The 8919-nt window shown below is 35.3% G+C and overlaps 1 long non-coding RNA gene across 1 annotated transcript; it reads right to left on the bottom strand.

Moving 5' to 3' along the window:
• Positions 1–1681: 1681 nt before the first annotated feature.
• Positions 1682–2774, bottom strand: LOC111054089. Its single transcript, XR_002606277.2, has 2 exons — positions 2564–2774; positions 1682–2002 (listed from the first exon to the last, which is right to left on the bottom strand). It is a non-coding gene; the product is annotated as an uncharacterized LOC111054089 (long non-coding RNA).
• Positions 2775–8919: the final 6145 nt, after the last annotated feature.

Raw genomic sequence — 8919 nt, 5'->3', positions numbered from 1 at the left:
CAGATATGCATAATCTGAAACATCAGTGTGAATGCAGATTGGCGTGGGCAATCTACATTATAATAAGCAATGTTTCAAATCGAAACCACTAAAAACCAATCAACTCCATTATTGTTCACCGCGGTCTTCAAAGTGAGCTCTCAATGTCTAACAAGTATAAACCGCTCATGAGTCTCAATATCCCATTCATTTGCACGAAATCTACGCTATCAATACTCCATAGACTCGTTATCATTCTGAACTTACAAAGCACAGAGTTTATGGATGGAGAAGGGAAGACGACCAAACTTTATAGGCTATCGAAAAATACGCACATTTTCATTCATGCCGCATCTACATGTTGGCCCAATGAAGGCGGTCAATGTCGACCAGCGCCAGTGTGTAATGTGTGGTTTGCCAGCGCTGGCCTTCGTAAGGATCGAACTGAGTCTACACCAGGCTGGGCCAGCTTACTCGTTAGGACAGCGACTGGGCCAACATGTGGCAGCGGCATTACACTTTTTTTTAATAGTAGATGATGCCCAAATGACCTTTTTGCTTGAGCGTGGGTAATGAAAAGTTGGAGGGTGGTGATTTAATGTGATGATCAAACGTCCATGCCTACGACTACGAGCCTACCGGCGGGATTCCAACCCGTGGCTCGGTAGCGCTAGGTTTAAAAATTGTTATATTCATCAAGAACTTGATACGGTTATTTGTTATCTGTTATAAAAAATAAGTGCACTTGCATTTGTTCAAAATTGGATGATTTAATGAGGGGAATTCATTTTTTTCAACAAAACATTAAAATGGAATTGGTTTTTGATTAATCGCCTTATTTCAATAGTGGAATCAGAGCCTGTGAAAGTGGAGTGGGCGGAGCCTCATCAATAGCTTTATGAAATAGGAAAAACTTTTTGTGTAGTTGAGAAGTTGATATTGTGGTAATTATTTATTTTGAAGATTATTTTAATTTGAAATAGGAAAAACATTTGCCAGATGGAATAAGAGATCAGTGGGGATTGCTAGGAAAATAGCAAATGGATTTGTAATGTACTACATTAGCAGTAAATTCATAAATATACTAGAAAGTGAATTTCCACTTAATAATTTCAGAAATAATAAACACAGAAAAAGAGCCATAGAGGCATGGCTGAACTTGAATTATTTCCAATCGTTGACTTTTATACAATAATCAATTTCATATTACAAATTACATTTTCGAACACTTCATACGATGAATTCAAGTTTATAGACCTATATTACATCCCTGATTAAGCTGATTTACGACTCATACTGGCGCACAAGGACTCTTCCTTTTGCCGGTGTTTTTGCCTCACCAACTGTACTTATGCAATAAGTACAGTAAATATGCATATGAACATAAATTGAATCTTCATTTTATAACTATTATTTATAATATGAATCTATGTATCTTGGTTTATGTGCAGTAGCATATACTTATATTCATTTTTTGTAAAGCTTTTCTGTATTTTGTTTTTGGCAAATAAAATTCATTCAATTCAATTCAAATGGAAAAATATCAATAATCATAATATTATAATATATGATTATTATAGTCTTTCACTCCAATTGGCTCCTACAACTTTCATACTGAATAGTTATAACTCGTTACACTCGAAAGACAACAGAGATTTGAGTGAATCAAACTCTGCCAGGTACATTTTGAATGAGTAAAACATTTTCGGGTATCAGAGATTTTAATCACATCAAAAAATCATTTATTTCAATAATACAATATTTCAAAACAAATTAGTTTTAAAAGGTTGAATTCCAGTGTGAAATGTTTAAAGTTTTTTATTTAAATTAACATGAAATTATTTCTTTCAAATACAGTTTTTCAAAACAAATGCGTTCCCAAAAGAAGAATTTCCCAGTGTTAAGTGTTTCAGGGAAGTTTCGGCGTGGGTCTACCTGATGAAGCTATTATGGGAACACATTTGACGACGGTTATTAGACTCATCACAACTAGAGCTGTCGCCAGGGCAACAATATACTGCAACTGTCAAAAACAAGAAACAAAATACAGATAATTTTGATTATTATTGGCATATAACGTCATGCTTCATATTACAAATTATTCAATGATTGTGAAAGCTACCACATGTGAAATCGTTTGTACGGTATTTAGAAAAATCAAAGCGAGGTATTGAAATGCTCTTGAATCAACTTAAACATAAATTTTGACAAAGAAAATTGCATATTGAGTACCGTATCTGTCGATTAGTGAAAAATATGAAGAACATACAGATAATAATACCAAAAAAGTGCAATTCTCTTATATTTTTATTTAACCAATTTACTGGCATATTAGAACAAAATTACAGCATCAATTAGATTTACAATGGAAATGCAAGGACAAAAATAAATATCTTAGATCTAACAATGAATGAGTATGAGTATGAATGAATTGTGTGACTCAATTATCTATAGACAAGCGACACAAACTGACATAATCATCCCAAATGAATACAATCACCCTTGAACACATGAAATAGCAACATTCCAGTAAAATGTATTGGATAAATTTGATGATGAATACTGCACTGAAGTATACCATTACCTTCATCTTGTCCACTTGTAGCTGAGAGATCAAGATAAAATAGTAACAAGATCTTAGTAATAAGATCTTATCACTGCGGAGAAATTCAGATGCTATAAACTCTGTCAAAAATGTAACAGTATTTATACTGAATCAAACTTTTGTAATTTGAATTATTCAAATATTGAGAGGACTAAGAACAATGGCTCTTTTGATGAATTAATTAAATTTGTCTTGTTTCTCATGGCTTATGCAATCTTGGCTGATGTTTTCTCATCAACTGATACATTGTAGGCTATATATCGTACAATAAATACAATGTGAACGATAAATTGAGAAACAATACAAATTTAATCAACTGATCAGAAGAGCTATTGTTCTCAGCTCTCTCTCAACCTCTGAATAAAACAAATAACAGAAGATGGATTCAGTATAAAATTCTGATGAAGTGTAACATTTATATAATAATTTAAATTTCACGAATTTTCGATGAAGTTTGTCACGTTATTTTTTATAATTAATAACGATTAGCCTCCTGCTTGGCATCAATCGGTAGAGCATGAGAATTATTTCAATAATTATAAAATCTGATCGTGGTTTTACTAGGATATAATCTCACTAAAATCTTCATAGGCCCAGACATGAGCTTTCACAATAATACTGATAGTTCACAAAATTCTAATTCTAATAATAATGCCGCGGTACGAATGACGACAAAACTTGGGTCGTACAACTAGAAATACTGTAAATTTAGAATATGCACGAGAACATCAGCAGCAAGGAGATATACCATTCAATTTCCCAGCAAGCTGCAGTCAACTATAATCATCTAAAAATACAAACTGCTGAACAACTAACTAAGCACATAGGAAGTCCATATTGAGATATAAATGTAAATACTGTTTGTTGGATAATTTTCATAAAAATATAGTGCATCAGATTAAGCTAAGGCTAAGCACACCTCAGGAGGCGCGGCTTGGTGATAGTGTTGATCTTGCCCGAATGCCCGATTCAGTGTGTGTGAGTTCATCCATCCAAACCAATAAGCAAGAAGCACCTGAATGCAAAATGCCGCATCGCGCCTCCTCAGGTGTGTATCAAGCTAAAGTTTGTCATGAAATGCATCAACTATTTGGCGGTACAAAGTTCGCCGGGCCAGCTAGTTAAATATAAAGCTCGAACTAAATTGAATGTATCAAAGTGAGTTCAGTCAAGCAATCAGAATATATGCAATCTGAAAACTGGAATGGGTGCAAATATTACTTATAAATAACTATTACATATTGTGAAATCATTAGTTCATGGTCGATACTATAGAGAGGGGTTTGGAAATTTGATACATCAACCTTCGGCCGCAAAACTGTAGTACACTGCAATCATCTTACCCTTCAAATCAAATCAAATTTATTGTCAAATCCATATAGATAATTCACTAATCTAATATATAATTTTGGCATTGCCAGAAAAACAAAGTTTGTGCGCTAGCAACGAGCATTGAGTAAGCACTTCAATTAGAGAAAAATAGAAAAAAGTAGCTGTATGAAAATTTAGCAAACACTCTTAACAAAAATTTAACATACACTTTCAAAAAAATACAAAAACATGACAATGGAGTAGTTCATAGCATAAACGTGAACAGAATATGATTCGTTAAACAAATATTCCTTGGTGCATCAGAAAAAAAAATCCAGAAAAAACGGATTATAGAGAGCTATCGCATGCAATACCATGAACTTTAGAGGTTGACGATAAGCCAGCGCTTGATTCAAGTACAAATTATCAAGGGGGCCGTAATACATTGCTCTACTACGAAATGTAGTGTTTTTTTAAAATGAACTACGAATTATAGAGGATTACGCATCATAGAGGTCCGAACTATCGAGACTCTACTATTACTCTATTTATTCATAATATGGAGATAAACTGTATACTGTACATCCCGATATCAAGGGAGCGATATTGTGAAAATCTTTTTCGCTCTAATTTCTCGATATTCCAGTAGATATAGATGAAATGAGTTATAGGTTCAATTCCTCAATATCAATGACAACTTTGTTGGATCTATTTAAAGAAAAATATCTGGATATGAAGAGAGCTCTTGATAATGTGCGAATTTGGTGACTTTTGTCAAGAACTGTCGTCAGTTTATAAAAACAGTTGAGCGAGAGAGCAGTTGCAGGAGTAGGAGGTCGGCGACCTCTAACTCCGAATAAGGCCAAGTCCAGGTAGTAACGTCGCTAAAGTCCCCGCACTCAGCCAAGTCCCCCAGGCTACCGGTTGAGATAAGCACTTTGTCAAAATTATGGTGACTATGCTCAACGGGGATGATACCTCAGACTTACGGACCACTCCCTGGTGTGAAGTCCTATAGTTGATAAGCTGATTCATCCAGCTACTGATCTAGCACCTAGTCATTAAATCCTTGAGAAGAGTCGAGAAGTAGTCAATATATTTAACTACAACTAACTTAACCATAGCTACCGAATAATTGAGTCAAGTTCATAAGTCCTCGAGTCAGCTTTTGAGTTTAAATTGACTCCTTGAGTCTTCCAGACTCTGGTCAATATGTTACGTTCAGTCCACTATTATTTTAGGCTTGCATCCCCACTCTGACTCCTAACTGTTTTCACAACCACGCGACATTTTCCTCAAACTATTAAGTACGGTCAAGATTGTGACTCATTAAGCTGGCTGGACCAAAACTGAATCGATTCATTCAGTCTGTTTCATGGCACTATTCCGCTTATCTAGAGACATGTCTGCAAATAAGCATAATATGAATAATTCAGCGAGATGGACGGATTTGGAGTGTCGCGGTGAAATTCAAGTTTTATGTTGGGTGGATGATCGTTTTGAAGATAGTCAGGAAAGCAACATGCTAGAGGGAAGTTTTATTACTTTTATTCCCAACGCAACACATAATTTGAATTTATTAAAGAAGTCACATGCTCGTATGTAATTATCAAGTTTTATTTGAAGATTTGTGCCACATAACTGAAAAATGACTGTATTCTCAACAACAAAAGTGCCTAATGTATAAAACAAATTTAATTTGTAAATCCCCATCCACATATAGATTTGAATGCATTTTCTATCTAAAACAAATTTGAATTTCACGTTAGTTCACTTATAAAATGAGTAGTTGCACCATATTATAATGAATTCTATTCATGGAGAAATATGACAACATTAATGGAATCCATCACTGGAAAATTTTGTTTTGAAATAGTCTAAAATGTGGGACTTCATGTGGGATTTTAAATTTTCACTGCACTACCAGTTGCAAAGAATATAATATCATATTGAACTCACTTATAAACTAAATTTCTTAAATTTAGAATCCAATGGAATGAAAGTATTACAGTCAATATTAACTTGAATATGATCTATGATGTTATATCTGTATGAATATAAATAATGAATGTAATTTTTTCTTATATGAATATGAAAAGTATCAGATATCGAACTAGTTGCTACCCTGTTTAAAAACTCACTTTTTTATCTAGTCTTTTCCAAGCCGTAGGCTAAGAATGAGCGGCTACTATCAACTACTAGATTCAACCTATTATGACCGATACCAGGTCAGGATACTCTGGTTGGTTTCAAGGTCAGCGAACATTTTTCTATCGTGATTTTTCTAGTCAGAGGACCGTATGGTATGGTAGTCACATAGTGAAGTAGTAGGACTGGTACATCCAATGAGAAAACAAAAGTAACAAAGACTGATTAGTGGGGAAGAAGAACGTCGGACTTGGCAGTTTCATTTTTCGTTGTTTTTCACTAGTTGTGATCGCCTAGACTTGGAGGAATGCGTCCCCTCTTCTACTTGTCGAACGTCTTTGGAAAATCCAAGTGGTGCACACACTCCTCCTACCCCTTCTAATCAAGTGTGTAACTTGACCTGCCATCTGCGAATTGAGTTAAAGTCGTTTTACTCGGTGTAGCGAACGAAAACTGAGCAAAAAGAGGCATCGATAAAGTCCACTTGTATCGTTCTAATGAGTTATCCATTGTGACATTTTGCTCGTTCTATTCTATTGCTGCCAATCCATTGATATTTTTATTTTCAGAATGATACAACAATATAGTATCTGAGTAACAATAATGATAGTGTATACTGTATTTTTAATTAACCAAAACCACTCCCACGAAAATTTCATTACGAATCAGGATTCCTCATTGTTCACCAAGCAGAAAGCTACTCCCATTAATCCGAACGTGTAGAATGTAGTTGCGTGGGTGCTCTCATCGGCAAATATAAAGAAAACCACAACAGCATGAAGAACAGGAGCCCAATCAAATGTTTGTTGACCTCTGATGGTGGAAAAGAAGAGCTGACAAACCGTTGTTCGTTTGGTGCAAGCCTTCAAAACTGTCTGATTTGGGCTTGGTGAACCCGTCTATTTTGTCACAGCAATTATGTTTTCCCAATAATTTCAAAATTGATTTGAGTGGAGTATGCCTATTTTTTTACATAAAGTGTGCCCGCCCGTTCGATTTGCCGGTTGTCTTCTTCAGGAGATCTTAATTACTGCGTCTATAGTCTGTAGCAAGAGAAGAAAGAAATAATTCAATGATAATAGGAGATTAACCTCCATAGTGGTTTTTCATCGCATAAGCCTATTGAATAGTGCGCTATGAAGATTATAAATTAGTTCATGATTGACTTTGAGCATGTTTATAGTAATTGGACATTGCACATTGAAATCATACTATTGTGTATAATGTGATATCATGTTTGAATTGACTGTTCTCTATTGACTGTGCTCAATTGACTGTTGACTGTACTCAGGTGGAGTACAGTTTTTCTAAGTACTGTCCACGAGTCTCATATTTTCATACTTGGCCACCTTAGCCTAATTATCATTGATGTTCTAGTAAGTATAGTTGGAGTGATGCTGATAATTTTGAAACGACAATATGCATTATTTTCCCTTCCTAATGAGAGAAGATTTTGTATAAAAATAATAATTGATGATATTTCCCAGATTAACCAGTTTCAGAATCTTATCGAGTTCCTACTTTAGAAGAGCATGAATATTTAATATAATTTTCCAAGAAGTAGTAAGATCTCCTTTATAAATAATATGATCTCATGTTTTCCAATCTTCGTCATTCCAAACAATATTCAAATTACCGACATGAAAAATTGTTTATGAAACAATTATCTCCATCTGTCCGGGTTGTTGACCAGTAGAGGGTGATAACCTTGCTCCGATTCCATTTTTAGCTGCAAGAAAAAAACGTGTAAAAATTTCAACCGGTTCAATTATTGGAAAAAATAACAACACGAAGACACCACCCGAGATGCCTCACAACGGATGAGCTCAGAATAGTTGAAGACGATGATGCTGAAGAAAGGAGAAATATGCTGGATAGAAGAGGAAGATGGCGAATAAGAGAGACATATCCTGAAGATAATGTTGCTTGGATCGAGTGTGGAATAGGGGCAGGTCCAATTTGCACATGAGATGAGTATGGAGGAATTTATTTATCCCCTTTTGAGGTCAAGCTTTTGAAACATTCGACAACCTCTAGAGAAGAGACGAATTCAACTTATCGATAGGTTTCCATGAAAACAGCATCATGCTGATTCCCGAACAAGAATGGCACCCTGCACTTTGCCTAGCACTGTAATTTACGCTCCAATTCGACGTCTCATTTTCGACTATAAATCTTTTGTAACGACGTGCAAATCGTTCTCCAACTGGTTGGATTGGACACTGGCTGTTTCACTTTCTTAAGAGAGCTGATTAAGTATCAGCTTAATATAATATATCCCATGATCAAATTAGTCTGACTCTCTCAAGAGCCGTTTGCGCAGTATCACTCCAAACTAAATTTGATTTTGAACTGGATAAAATCAATACCTACTATTACTTCTTATTAAGTAGTAATAGTAGGTATTGATAGAATCCATATCGAGTCTCGTTCGTTATAATTTGGTTCATTCCAAGTTCAAGCCACCAGCTGATTTCAATTCTGTTTGACTGTGCAAACGGCCCTAAGTGTATTATTCATTGCGGTTCGGCTGCATGGAACTGCATATGAGTCATCTCCGTTCATTTAAGGTAGTAAGGGTTTCCAACTTCACACTACATGTTTATGAGTGATGGACTCGAAAAAGTCGTGACCCAAGTATAATGTATTAACGCTTCTAAAAAGACATTGAAAAATTGAACTCGTAATACAATATTATGCCAGCAACCATGTTGTGGTAAATTGATCAAAAGCGGGAAAAGCGGTGTTCTAGGAAATGGAGATGAATTGATTGCAATACTTATAATGTTGTGCAGCAGGGCTTGAGAGGGGATTCCCTGAGGTACTGGTCACAAGACGCAGAAAACTGGTTTAACCAATGGACTGTTGACTCTGCG

The sequence above is a fragment of the Nilaparvata lugens genome, chromosome 7, assembly GCF_014356525.2.
Source record: "Nilaparvata lugens isolate BPH chromosome 7, ASM1435652v1, whole genome shotgun sequence".
In the NCBI taxonomy this organism is placed as follows: Eukaryota; Metazoa; Arthropoda; class Insecta; order Hemiptera; family Delphacidae; genus Nilaparvata; species Nilaparvata lugens.
This window is presented reverse-complemented; position numbering and strand designations above follow the sequence as displayed.